The sequence below is a fragment of the Lissotriton vulgaris genome, chromosome 3_1 (genome assembly GCF_964263255.1).
Source record: "Lissotriton vulgaris chromosome 3_1, aLisVul1.2, whole genome shotgun sequence".
NCBI lineage: Eukaryota > Metazoa > Chordata > Amphibia > Caudata > Salamandridae > Lissotriton > Lissotriton vulgaris.
The window spans coordinates 1516068284-1516083887 of record NC_141689.1 but is presented as its reverse complement, the minus strand read 5'-3'; the positions used below and the strand labels follow the sequence as shown (position 1 = coordinate 1516083887).

At 42.4% G+C, this 15604-nt stretch overlaps 1 pseudogene; it reads left to right on the top strand.

Annotated features, from left to right (window-relative positions):
- Nucleotides 1-1741: 1741 nt before the first annotated feature.
- On the top strand, nucleotides 1742-14336 carry LOC147728106 (uncharacterized; annotated as a pseudogene).
- Nucleotides 14337-15604: the final 1268 nt, after the last annotated feature.

Genomic DNA, 15604 nt, shown 5'->3' with positions numbered 1-15604 from the left:
ATGCATTCTGCAGATAAAAGGCTAGGTGTATGATAAAAAGGAAAAATAGAGAGTAGGTCATATGCGCACCGCTAAGCCGGTTATAATTCCGACCTGGCTCGGCTAGAGACCAGGTTGAGTGGGGAAATCCGTGTGGGAAAGATGCGGATCTGTAGGTGCCCAGGGAGGAGGGGAGACGGGAAAAAATATATATATCTGCATCAGCAAGGCAAACCAACGGAATACGGACATAACTGAAATACGGGGGGGATGACAGGGATGTGCTGAAAAGATGCGTTCTCACCCAAAGATGAAACCTCTATTCTGTTTCTTTGTTGTCAAGATCCGAAGGTTTAGACAGTATGGACGTTTCCACAAAGGTCGGAAGAGTGGTACTGGATGGAAAAGGGAAAAAAGGGGGGGGTGGAGTCAAAACAGTAGCGAGAGCTGCTCACACTCCGCCCGTAGCAAGTAATGTAAAAATGCTCACACCCACTTGAAATTCTATAGGGAGTTTTACCTCTTTAGAGTAAGTATAAAGTATTGAGGTCCGGCAAGTCAATCAATGATAATAGCGAGAGTACGGGGGCTCCCAAAGTTTCGTAGCTCTGGAGAAAAAGAACAAACAAGATAGAGCGAGGATTAGTGCTGCTCTCTTCCATGGTGGTTCGAGTTCAAAAGTAACCTCATAAATATCCTATTAGTGGTAAAAGCTAATGTTTCTTACCTGATGCGGAGAGTCTGTTTTCTGTATAGCTGCTGCCGGTTGCTGTGCGAAGAATCAGTGTTCCGGGTGCGGACATGGGATTTGCAACCCAAAAGCATTTAAATAGTGGGGAGGGATCTGGCTATTAAACAACTAGAGTGTGTATTGCTTAAAAAGCTGGTCTATCCGGAAGTGGTGCCGCGTGGAGAATGTTACTATAGTTTCCAGGCCCGTTGTTAGGTTGTTACATGATGGATTACCCGATCGGTGCAGTCAAGGATAAATTGGGCATAATGAAAAAGAGGGATATGGAGAGGAAGGATACGTGTTTCATAGAGAAAAATGCAGTGGCTGGATCGTGTATGATTTTGGAAGTATGAATAAAAGGCAGTTGTTCAAGCGTGTAGTGATTTCATATTATTTATGCACATAGTTCCTTTCTATATAAAAGCAGCGCGAGTTGGTTTCCACTAATGACGCCCTCCCACAGGTATTTAAACGTGTGTGTTAATGTACAGCACCACCAAGTCACTAAGTCACACCATCTGTACTACAATATCGTGTGATTCCTTCTTTTTGCTGTACGCTCCATTGTAATGTTTTTGTATCCTCCCTAGCCCTGAGGAGTCGCGGAATTACATTCCCATGCGACGAAACACGTGTCCGCTGGTTACAAAGACTATTAAATGAAAACATTTCCCAAAAGACATTTGCATTTTCCTTGACAGCTACAAATTTGAACATTAAGGTGTCCATCACGACACATTCGATGATTCTATTCCTTTTGTGTGAAGCAGGCTTTTTTGTTGTTCTTGTCCAGTGTGTTGTTCTGTCAACAGACGTCGCGGAGGGGTTATAGGGCTTATCCCCTCGCCTTATTGCACCACCATCCTAAACATAGCTTTCACACTACTTAAGCATTAAACATAAGCAGAGCGCCCAGAATTTCCCCTTATTCTAAAAACCCTTGTCAGTTTGTTTCTGTTCGGCTAGGGGGGGCAGCCGCCACGCCATTTGAATAACTTTGGGTTAGACACACCTAACCTTCCCGTCAACATGAACAGGGATAAAGCTGCTGAGGAACTTTTTGATAATCTTGCCAAAGGTATGTCCACACAGAGGGCTACTACTATGTGGGATCCAACCCAAAAAAGAAGGTCTCAAAGACATGTTTATAAAACTAGAAAAATTACAGAAACAAGAGAACTCAAAGTGGTGGGATGGTACCACCTTAAAACAATACATGAGATTGAAACGTATACAGAGAGGACTCAGAGCCCAAATTTTCCCCACCTACGACGATCTAGACACCGATCTCTTAGGCAAATGGGAGGAGGCACTCATCAATAATTCAAACATTCTCATGGATATTCTTATAGAGAGCGCAGATCGTTAAGTCACCGAACTACAATCAGACATTGCCAAACTTGAACAAGACATTAAGGACCTTAATCTTCCTGAAGTCACTATGAAAAACTATACCATTCTTGATGAAATTTTATTAAAACACAAAAATGAAATCAAGAGTCGTAAAGCCAGACAATTGAAAAGGGATGAGGCTGACTACACAGAGGGCAGTGTATTTACTTATGCCAGGAAATTTAACTTCATGGTACGCAAACCTACTCACTAAGACAAAGGTAGGATGAATGAAGCGGAACCTAGTTCGGTCTCCTCTAGTAACACCTCACTTAGCACAGTCAGTGTCAGTGGAGGCGAAACTGAGAATTCACAGTGCAGGACAGGATAAGTCCTCTGCTTTTTTATGTGAAATCCAACGCATAAGAAGGGGCAACCAAATCCCAGATCCAAATCCTGCAGGGGTTGGAGGGGCAAACGCAGAGGAATACAAAAGGAAACTCCGATCAGGGAATGCACAGAAGTAACACATACATGCACAGGTGACGTGCAAGTCATCAACCTTTCCTCTAAAACTCTCACTCCTGACATGATCAGCCTTCTCAGCAAAGGTCTCAATTACAATCCATATGCCAACACCGATTTTTGTAAATTGAAGATTGATTTGTTTAAATTTATTCCCAGTCTGAAATTGAAGAAACACTTTGCACACAACAAAGGTATGAATAAAGCTTCTAAAAACATCCCGACTCAATTTGAATCTGGTTTCCTATCGATCAATAACATACAGGCAACACAGTTACTACTTTCACTGACAGACCTGGAACAAACACCGTATGACATGAAGAGGCTATTGGAAGAACTCAATATTGAGTCCGACTTTAGCATGGTCAGTGGGCTCAAATCCAAATCGATTCCAACACTACCAGGAGGAAATGCTATTGATAACTCACAAACGAGTACTAGAGGACATTGATAAACTGGACGACAAGAAAGACCACAACACTTTTAAATATAGAGACAATCTCACAACAGGAGAAAGGGCAGCATTAAATCTCTTAACTAAAGATCACAACATCATTATTAGGGAGGCGGACAAGGGTGGCAACGTGGTGGTCATGGACAAAACAGACTGTCACGGTGAAATCCTTAGCCAACTTCAGGACACCACGAGCTACGGAAAATTGAACCATAACCCAATGGCCTCACTAACCACTGAGATTAATAGACGTTTGATCACATGGCAAGAGACGCGGCTACTGAACGAGGAAGAGTTTCTTTACCTAAAGGTATTTAGACCATCTTATCCATGGCTTTATACCCTGCCTAAAGTGCATAAGCATCTTCCCTTCCCTCCGGGTAGGCCTATCATATCAGGAATTGGTGGTCCCACGGAAAGACTCGCAGAATACGTGGATCTTTTCATGGGACCACTAGTACGCAATCTTCCATCCTATATCCAGGACACGAAGCATATACTTAATTCACTCTCCGACCTAAAATGGCAAACAGGTACCATTCTAGCAACATTAGATGTTGTAGCACTCTACACGAGCATCATTCCAGATCCGGGCATGAAAGTGATCACCAAAATGTTACACAACAGACCAGCCACCCTTTGGCAACACACTAATATGCTCCTGGCCATGACGGAACTCATTCTTAAAAATAATTTCTTTGTGTTTGACAACTCATGGTATAGACAAACTAAAGGTGTAGCCATGGGCTCTAAATTTTCCCCATCATTCGCCAATCTGTTTATGGGGGCATTCTAATTTGGGGGCCCAAAGGTGCAGATTTCATAGATTCCATATTCTTTTGGTGCAGGTACATTGTTGACTGCATTCTTCTCTGGTCAGGCACACAGGAAAACTTGCAGAAATGTTATATATATTTGAACAATAACACTTGGGAGATGAGCTTCACCATTGAGTCAAGCACGACCAGGGTAGAATTTTTAGACTTGGACATTTTTGTTAAGGATGAAACCTTACAGAGCAGACTCTTCAGAAAAAGCACTGCCTGCAACGCGGTCCTACACGCTAACAGCGCCCACCCTCCACATCAGATAAACACCATACCCTATGGTAAATTTTTAAGGGCACGCAGAAACTGCAGTGACAATACAGACTTCACCACTAATTTAAGGGAAATGCAGGACAGATTCAAGAGGAGAGGCTACACAGACAGCATATTACAAAAAGCCACCCATAGAATCAAGAAAATGAAGAGAGTAGACACACTCAAGACAAAGACTAACATACAAAAAGACGCTCCACAAATACGGATGATTACAGACTTCAACAGTCTACATCAGTGGTTCCCAAACTTTAGACTCCTGAGGACCCCAATTGAGTCACCACTGGAAGCCGGGGACCCCCAAGCAATATGTATGAGTTACATTTCAAACATTAAAACAGTAATTCGAAAACAATACACACGTGTGCACACAAAACAAATACTCAAAGTACTAAGGATTTTGGGGTCAGATGTACGACCATTTTATTTAGTGCCTCGCAATTGGCGACACATTGCGAGTGGCAAATTGCGAGTTGCTAAATGAACCTCGCAATTTACGACCCCATTGGGAATCCCAAACAGTGTGTTTAACACTGTTTGGGATTCCCAATGGGGTCGCAAATTGCGAGGTTCATTAATATTAATGAGCCTCTCGCAATTTGCAAGCCCATTGGGAATGCCAGCCCTCCCAGCGATGGTGGCCTGCTGGGCTCTGCAGGCAACCATGTCTCGGACTGCTTTTAAATAAAGCAGTTTAAAAAAAATGCAGCCTGTTTACCATGCATTTAAAAAAAAAAAAATGAAACATTTATTTCTTTTTCCACGGACAGGCAGAGGTCCCTGGGACCACTGCCTGCCCTTAAAAAATAATTGTGCATGCATTTGCAAAGCGGAAGGGGTCCTATGGGACCCCTTCCCATTTGCAAATGCATTACCATCTACTTGAAGTAGGTGGTAATTGTGACTGTTTTGTGACCGCAAAACATTTGTACATGGTTTTGAGACTCGCTATTTGGAAGGGAATGCCCCTTCCAAATAGCAAGTTGCAAAACCTATTTAGAGAGTCGCAAACAAATTGCGACTCGCGAAATAGGCTATGTACATGGCCCAATAGGTTTTTGCATGCGCAAACGGGCTCGCGAACCCGTTCGCGCATATAAAAACAGATCGTACATCTGGCCCTTAGTATTTTATATTGAAGTAATAGCCCCTCTGTCACATGTATTTCATTTGTTTTATATCATCTCTCATACCATTGTAGAATGTCAGAGCACTTTACATCACACACATATAGAGACAAACCCCCACATGCATCAATCTAGGATTTTGCATTTCTTAAATAGCGAAAATTAAGGAATCGCTATTTAGGAAATGCAAAATGCTATGCATCAAGAAATCCTAAAAGTTTTTAGGATTTCTTAATTTTCGGAAATTGCGATTCCTTAATTGCGAAGTGCAATTAAGGAATGGCATTACATTGATTCCTATGGGCATAGAGGCCCATAGGAATCAATGTAGTCAATTGGAAGGCAGTAGCAAATTGCGAGTGGCACTTAGAAAATTTCATGGGTGCAGGGGGGGGTCCAAAGGACCCCCCCCTGCACCCCTGAAATGCAATTGAAAGTGCATGTTTCACACACACATATCCTAAGGACATGTGTGTCTGTAACTGGACAGTTTAAAAAATGCATTTTCAAGCATTTTTAAACAATTTCGCAAATTACCACGAGGTTGAACCTCGTGGTAATTTGCACTTCCAATTTGAATAATCGCAATTTTTTTTTAATGATGCATTGCTTTTAAGGAATCGCAAATTTGCAATTCCTTAAAAGCAATCGCATTTTTGGAATTCGGTAAAAATACCGAATTACTCAAAAATGCTTCATGCATCCCAAAAAGCACTTTTGCATTCGCAAACGGCCGATTTTAAGGAATCGCACCGTTTGCGAATGCAAAACTGCTTGATGCATGTGGGCCATTGAATCATACATGTAAATCAGTACGTATATAAAATGTTTAAAGAGTGCTTGGTCTGGAAAAGCACAAACTCAGGATTCAGAACATAACACAGTTGCTAGCATTGACGTTAACATTAAAAATGTATTTCCACCCAAATATATCTTTTTAGCAGCATCAGGATAATGAATAACTGGGACAAAAATTAAGTTACTAACTGGTACCATGCAGTTTGCAAGCATCTCTTTGATTACAGTTTATAGGTCCCTCTGCAAGGTTACGATTGTCACTTATGAAGTGCACAGTAACAAAAGAATCTCTGTGACAAAAGCAGTAACCACGAACCTAGGCACATAAAATACTGCTTTTTAAGCTGCATCTTACACGTTCTTTGCAGTAGGCACATTAACCCTCTGTGCTACATTAGTTAAATCAAAGCTGCCACTGAACAAAACTCTCCTCACTTTCCAGCAGGTACATTAATCACTGGCATTCTCTTGACACTTTTATTGTTGCTGGAAAGCTGCTAAAAATACAAGAAACGTTTCTGTGCTTTTAAAACTGTTGCCTGCGGACCCCCTGGGAATGTGTCACGGACCCCTGGGGGTCCGCGGACCACAGTTTGGGAAACACTGGTCTACATCAATCCATACGTAAATGTTTCACCTGGCATTGGGGCCTTCTAAGATCAGACAAGGGTATTCGAGAATACATTGCAGAACACCCACAAATCACATTTAGGAAAGGAAGAACCCTAAAAAACAGACTCAGTCCCACTATCCCGCGGGGGCCATGGCAACCACATATCTTACAACACATAGCATGGGCTTCTACAAATGTGGTTTCTGCTCCATGTGTCGATGGGCAAAACATGGCACACAACAATTCCAGGGTACCAAAGGGGACCTATACACCATCAGGACTAACATTAACTGCACGTCACGCTTTGTTGTCTATATCATTGAATGCATCTGCAGTAAGTTTTATGTGGGCAGCACAATTCGACCACTCAAGGACCGAATAGCGGAACACATGAGGGCCATCCACAAACAGGACCCTAAATACTCGGTAGCATTGCATGCGGCTGCATGCAGTGAACAGAGCATGGACAAGAGAGTCACTTTCTTTGAAATTGACACTATACAACCAGGCGTTCGTGATGGAAACAGAGAACTCAAACTGAGACGACTAGAGGCCATGTGGATCATGCACCTCCGTACAGTTGAACGGGGTCTCAATTTCGATCAAGAACTACAATACTTCCTGGGCAACTAGACCATCAGTCCGGAGAGCCCCCGGATCATATGAAATGTGTTCCTAATGAGAGTGTGGACACTTTAAAGAATATCTAGTAACTGCATTTAAGATTTTTCCCGCACTAAAATGTCTGCGATTTATGTAATGCAGTGTATATATATATATTTTTGCTACATATTGTTTTCCATATATTATTTTCCATATATTTGTCCTACTATGGGTGAATTCTACCAAACGCAATGATGTACAACCAGCTGTCCAAAACACAGCTACACTGTGGTATCACCTTCGAAATGTGCAATACTGGATTTGATGCTTTATGTACAGTATTTTCTTTGCTTTGAACTACGTAAAAATAGATACGTTTGTGTCTGATTGTTTTTTGTGACCAACAAGATTCAATAATAGAGAGTCCACCCATCACACATATGTGCCAAAGATACAAACGTACATTATTTACATTGGGACTGCCGATTCTTTTGCTATAATGCCACTTATAACTATGTTAGCAATAGGATGAGTTCAAAATCAATATTTTAAGTAAGAATGTGCATAATCCTGTTGAACAGATGCCACACGAATTTCGCGCAACACCTGGTTCTATCTTGTTCTCTTGCTATAGAAATATACGTATACATTTAAGTATGTCACCAAATCACTATGCCAATCACGGCGGTGTTCACACCTCTTTCACCTTGCACTGCTTTTATATAGAAAGGGATAAATAATATGAAATCACTACACGCTTGAACAACTGCCTTTTATTCATACTTCCAAAATCATACCGATCCAGCCAGCGCATTTTTCTCTATAAACACGTACCATTCCTCTCCATATCCCTCTTTTTCATTATTGCCTAATTTATCCTTGACTGCACCTATCGGGTAATCCATCACGTAACAACCTAACAACGGGCCTGGAAACTATAGCAACATTCTCCACGCGGCCCCACTTCCGGATTTACCAGCTTTTTGAGCAATACACTCTAGTTGTTTAATAGCCAGATCCCTCCCCACTATTTAAATGCTTCCGGGTTGCAAATCACGTGTCCGCACCCGGAACACTGATTCTTCGCACAGCAACCGGCAGTAGCTATATAGAAAACAGACTCTCCGCATCGGGTAAGAAACGTTAGCTTTTACCACTAATAGGCTATGTATGAGGTTACTTTTGAACTCGAACCACCATGGAAGAGAGCAGCACTAATCCTCGCTCTCTTGTTTGTTCTTTTTCTCCAACGCTACGAAACTTTGGGAGCCCCCGTACTCCCGCTATTATCATTGATTGACTTGCCAGACCTCAATACTTTATACTTACTCTAAAGAGGTAAAACTCCCTATAGAATTTCAAGTGGGTGTGAGCATTTTTACATTACTCGCTACGGGCGGAGTGTGGGCAGCTCTCGCTACTGTTTTGACTCCACCTTCCCCCCCTTTTTTCCTTTTTCCATCCAGAACCACTCTTCCGACCTTTGTGCAAACGTCCATACTGGCTAAACCTTCATATCTTGACAACAAAGAACCAGCATAGAGGTTTCATCTTTGGGTGAGAACGCATCTTTTCAGCACATCCCGGTCATCTCCCCCGTATTTCACTTATGTCTGTTATTCCGTTGGTTCGCCTTACTGATGCACATATATATATATTTTTCCCCATCTCCCCTCCTCCCTGGGCACCTACAGATCTGCATCTTTACCACACGAATTTCCCACTCAACCTCGTCTCAAGCCGAGCCGAGTCGGAATTATCACCGGCTTAGCGGTGAGCATATGACCTACTCTCTATTTTTCCTTTTTATCAAACACAGAGCATTTTATCTGCAGAATGCATAATGTGCTCTGGGTCCTAATTTATGGTATGTTCTCCTTTTAAATTTGTATTTTTACAGACCTTTTGTGCACTACCTCATAGCTTCAGGTATGTCTTGCACTTACCTACCACATGAGCAACGCCATGGCTTATTTTTCTTAAACCACCTAAACACCAGTGACGGTCCAGCTCTTAATTCAACCGTGCTAGATCCGACAAATGTTCAGCTACCTACCCATACAACCAGACGGCACCGGGTTGGACTCTTCCTCCACACTAGGCCTAAAACGTCTCCATATCGTCTGATCTTTCTATTTTTCTGTTACTCTTATCCCAAGCACTTATTTTTTTTTTTTAAAGTCCTCGCTTTTTCAGCTTACTGATATACACCTTCATCTCACGCTTTCACCCACAATGGTATGTGGGTGCTCGTTTGTTGGTTTCCACTAATGACACCCTCCCACAAGTATTTAAACGTGTGTGTTAATGTACAGCACCAGTAAGTCACTAAGTCACACCATATGTACTACAATATCATGTGATTTCTTCTTTTTGCTGTACGCTCTATTATTATGTTTTTGTATCCTCCCCAGTCCTGAGGAGTCGCAGAATTACATTCCCATGCGACGAAACACGTGTCAGCTGGTTACAAAGACTGTTAAATGAAGAGAATTCCCAAAAGACATTAGCATTTGCATTTTCCTTGACAGCTACAAATTTGAACATTAAGGTGTCCATCGCGACACATTCGATGATTCTATTCCTTTTGTTGTGTGCAGCAGGCTTTTTAGTTGTTCTTGTCCAGTGTGTTGTTCTGTCAACACACGTCGCTGAGGGGTTATAGGGCTTATCCCCTTGCCTCATTGCACCACCATCTTAAACATAGCTTTCACACTACCTAAGTGTTAAACATAAGCAGAGCGCCCAGATTTTCCCCTTATTCTAAAAACCCTTGTCAGTTTCTTAGGGTTGCCCATTATCACCAACGCTATGTGTCCTGACACTAGAGCCGTTGGCGTGCTGACTGCATGACAACCCGCTGGTGAGGAGTCTAAACTGAGGAACAGGATGGGAAGAAGGACTATCCCTACATTGAGACGATATCCTCCGGTATCTCCTCCCCCAGACGAAGCCCACAATCAGGGCAGATCGTATGGCATGCTCCTTTGATGAGGGTTACATTCTGTGTTTGATGGGCGACAATACCTAGGTTGGCAGAGAAGGCCCACATTGATTAAACCACTATGGGACAGCTATATGCTGACTGAGGTGGGGAGGCTCAGAGGCTTTTCTAGTTAGGATTTGATTTCAAACTCCATTGTGGGAGATGTGTTCAGAGGGAGGGTCTGGCCTCCTGGAAGAAGTTGCAGGAGGAGTACAAGAAGGACCCAAGAAAATGTTTTGGTACCACTAGCTGGTCCACGTACCCATGGTGCATGCAGAGCAGGGCTCGTTGCTGGAGGACGCCTAGCCACTTGAGGAAAGATTGTTGACAGAACCGCCGCACAAAAATGCATTTACCCTCACTTACAGCAAGCTGATGAACAATGCCCCTAACCCCCAAATGAAGTTGAGGGAGGCCTGGAAGGTGGACATAGGGGAACTAGAGGAGGAGGAGAGGGAAGAGGCGCCCAGAGAAGTGGCCATTAGAGCGCATTTTCAGCTAGTTCAGTTTAGTCCATTGCACAGGTTCCACTACGTGAGGGTGTTTATGCGTAGGGTGGGACCGGCTACCTCCGATAGGTGTAATAGGGGATGTAGGTTGCAAGGTGATTTTCTGTATACTCTTTGGGACGATCCATGGTTGGAGGGTTTCTGGGCAGAATCACGGAGGATCTCCAGGCACTGGGCCAGCCTCTGCATAGAGACCTTGGCAAAGACTATTCTATGGAACGCTTGCAGGGGAGGAAATGCCGGCAAATATCCCAGACTGTTGTCCACTCTGGGGTTCGCAGTGGCTAAGCATAATGTTGTTCACTTCTGAGTAGCGACATCCACAGAGTGTCGACCAGTTATAAATAGACATAGATTGGTGCAGGGCGGCAGAACCACAGGTTTATGAAGGCTGGGGCTCTCCTATAAGTGGGAGAAAATTTGGAGACTGTGGGGGAGCTATCGGGGCCTCGCTGATGGCCTGGTGGGACTGGAGTAAATGTCTACAGAGTTAAAGATTACTTATGACATGTATCCTTTGTCGGCAAGGGGGGGCTTTTGGTTTGGAAGGGCGACCCTGCTATATTGTTGTGGTATCCTGCAAGATACATCTTTTTTGGCTGAGTTTTCTACAAAATAAAAAAGTTTTAAACAGTTTATTGGTGCAAACCAGTGAAACATAGTACCAAATATTCACAATTTGGGGAGATACCCTAACATTGCATCTCCAAATTGCAATTTGGTAGCCATGTCTAAACCCATTTCTACTGTCCTAAACTGTGTTTGGCACATAAAATATAGCTTTAACAGTCTCTGTATTCAGATTTAGCAAATCAGAGTGTTTCTGACCTTCAAACGCTCAGTCTATCTGGCTCCACATTTTCCCCCACATAGCCTTCAATTCAACTCCTCATTAACGGTCAACAGACCTGGAGGGCCAGTACAATGGAAAATGTCCAGATTGGTATATTATAGGTCATTGTTGTTCATTTACCCCATACTTAATGTGCAGGTCCTACATTTATTTTGTGTGTACTCTGTCAAAAAAAAATACGGTTTGTACATACTTATTCATTTCCCAAAAAAGGGACTAGTGCATAACATTTTCCATTTGAAATCACTAATATTTTAATTAATTGCTATTTTTAATGGACATTAAAATGATGAATACATTGTTTTCTGACATGTTATTCTATTTTCATTTTACAGCACAATACCCACATGATACAAGTTTCTACCCTTGTTCATCTTGCAGAATGGCTTTTAGCAATCAAGAGTACCTCAGCAAACACATGAAGCGAAAGCATCCTGAAGTGTTCCCAAAAACTGTAAATAATCCATGTGTTATAATGAAATGTGTCCCAATTGAAATATCATATATGTGCGAAGTGGGACTGAATTCAAAACTGTTCAATAACATTAGTGACTCCTCTGTGACCACATTAGAACAAACACACAGCGGAGAGAAATATAGGAAAAGGTTCTTCCTGTCAAATGAACTAAACCAATTTGGACCCATAGACTTTGGAAAGAATTTGCATGGAGGTACAGAGTATGGGACCATTATCCATCCATCTAGAAAGCTGACCACACACAAACCCTCAAATATAGGGGACAAACCATATACAATTAAGATTTGTAGAAAAAGTTGTTACCAAAGCTGCCAAAGTGATGAATGGACTGTGCATCAGCGAACACAGAGTGTGCTTAGGAAGGAGATTCATTCCCATACTGGTTTGAATTCTAAAACAAATACCAAATTGGACAAACTAATGCAAATGCTCAAACTTTACTTATGTCGAGTGTGTGGTAAGCATTTTAACCAACTTGAACATTTGATGTACCACCAGCAAAAACACATAATGGGAAAAATGTACACATGTAGAAAGCCATGGAAACCTTGTAGTGCCTCAAATATTCTATTAGTGCGCCAGCAAACACATAAATATGTACCAGTAACTAAATTGAAGACCTTGCCCTTCAAGGGAAATCAGTCAAATGTAGAAATTTCTGTGGAAGAGCGGACCATGCAGCAGCAAACACACGCATTAAAGAAGCTATACAAATCAACAACATGTGGGAAAGGTTTTACCCTATCTAGAGATTGGACCATGCATCAGCAGACAAACACTAGGGAGAAAATGTACACATGCAAGGAACGTGCGACAAATTTTTACTTTTCAAGTAATCTGACCATGTGCCAAGGAACACACACAGGGCAGAAACCGTTCACATGTCGGGAATGTGGGAAAAGTTTTTCACAGTCTAATAATCTCAACACTCATCTACGAACACACACAGGGCAGAAACCGTACACATGTCAAGAATGTGGGAAAAGTTTTTCGCAGTTTGGTAGTCTCAACACTCATCTACGAACACACACAGGGCAGAAACCGTACACATGTCGAGAATGTGGGAAAAGTTTTTCGCTGTTTGGTAATCTCAACACTCATCTACGAACACACACAGGGCAGAAACCGTACACATGTCAAGAATGTGGGAAAAGTTTTTCGCAGTTTGGTAGTCTCAACACTCATCTACGAACACACACAGGGCAGAAACCGTACACATGTCGAGAATGTGGGAAAAGTTTTTCGCAGTCTAATAATCTCAACACTCATCTACGAACACACACAGGGCAGAAACCGTACACATGTCGAGAATGTGGGAAAAGTTTTTCGCAGTTTGGTCATCTCAACACTCATCTACGAACACACACAGGGCAGAAACCATACACATGTCGAGAATGTGGGAAAAGTTTTTCGCAGTTTGGTCATCTCAACACTCATCTACGAACACACACAGGGCAGAAACCGTAAACATGTCGAGAATGTGGGAAAAGTTTTTCGCAGTCTAGTAGTCTCAACACTCATCTACGAACACACAGGGCAGAAACCGTACACATGTAGGGAATGTGGGAAACGTTTTTCGCAGTCCAGTCATCTGAACAGGCATCTACAAACACACACAGGGCAGAAACCTTACACAGGCCGGGAATATTGGAAACCTTTGTCGCAGTCTATTGATCTGAACAGGCATCTGCTAACACACACAGGGCAGAAACCGTACACATGTTGGGAATGTGAGAAAAGTTTTTTGTGGTCTAGTACTCTGAACAGGGAATGAGGAACAACATTTTCCCACATAGGGAATGTGGGAAAAACTTTCTGCGGTCTTGCCATCTGATCACACATCTGCAAACACATACACAGCACAGAAACCATACACATGTAGGGAATGTGGAAAAGGTTTTGCCCACGCTGAAAATCTGAACACGCTTCTATGAATACACAGGGCAGAAACTGTACACATGTAGGGAATGTGGGAATGATTTTGCTGACTCTAGTAATCTGAGAATGCATCTGCGAACACACAGGACAGAAACCATAAACCTAAGGAATGTGGGAAAAGTTTTCTACTCTACTACACTGAGCACACATCTGCAAACACACACAGGGCAGAAACACATGTAGGGAATGTGGGAAACATTTTTTGTGGCCTCGTCATCTCTACACGCATCAACAAATACATACACATAGCTCAGAAACCGTACACATGTAGGGAATGTGGGAAAGGTTTTTCTGACTTAGTAATCTGAGCACACATCTATGAACACACACAGGGCAGCAACTGTACACATTTAGGGAATGTGGGAAAAGTTTTCCCCACTCTGGCCCAGAATCGGCTAACACACAGGACAGAAACTGAACATGTAAGGAATATTGAAAATGGTTTTAACCAGTCAGGTACATTGAACATGCATCCGAGAACACAAACAGGTGTGAAACTGTACATATGTGCTGAATATGGGAGAATTTTTTCCTTACAAACATATACAGGGAGAGGAGGGTCGAAGGGAAAAGATTAAAGACCTACTACTGGTTCATTTCCCCAGCAACATCATATGAATCACAAACAAGAACCCAGGAGGTCTATGAGCCATACATTGTACTGGCCATACTGACAAATCTTCCACTATGTCAGTTGGTGCTGCAGTCACCATATAATAAATTCTGAAAGCCAAACAAAGGAGAACGAGAGAAACATGTGTGGAAGACATGAAAAGTAATCTCTAGAAAAAATAGTGTCTAGAAAAATGATCACAGAATGGTCAACCAAATCCAGTACAGAAACTTTGTGGATAACCATCAAACAAACCAAGTGATCCGTCCTATGATTTGGCCGTCCACACCGTGGCCTGGCGGGTCCCTAGATCATCTAGACCCCACGCCACACAGTAGATCGTAGATACTGGGTGCGGTCCTCAGTGAAATGAACCTCCAATTGTTGGCCAGTTTATGATGGTTGGTGAAAAGTGATAGAAACACAGTGCAACATACAGAAAAAGTGGCTAATATAAAATAGGGTGATGTGTCTAAACAACTTTTTAATAGAAATGAGGCACATCCCCTAATTAAAAAACAGGAACAGCGCAAACGACAGTATGGAACAAATGACTGTCGGGAATAGGGCCAACACGTTTCTGCCTACCGGGCAAGACGTCCCTTGGCTTTCATCAGGGCCACTGCTCTTAGAATAGTTGCTACTGTTATATGTGTGTAAAAACAAATAAAGCACCCAACTAATCGGTGAAAAGGGTATAGATAATACACGTAAGAACGATACAGCCTGTACCTACATTCAAATACTGATCCTCCTTGTCACTGGATACTCAACGTGATCTAGGAAAACGTATATACATCAAGCTTATTAATAACAAAAAAACCTTTTGCAGGATTCAAACAACCACACATGCTCTTATTCTTTTCTTGTACATAAAATAACGTAAAAAAAACTTTATTGCTCACCCAGAATGACAGGGGACTGGACCTCACCTCACCTGGACCGTGCTCAGGTACACGAGGC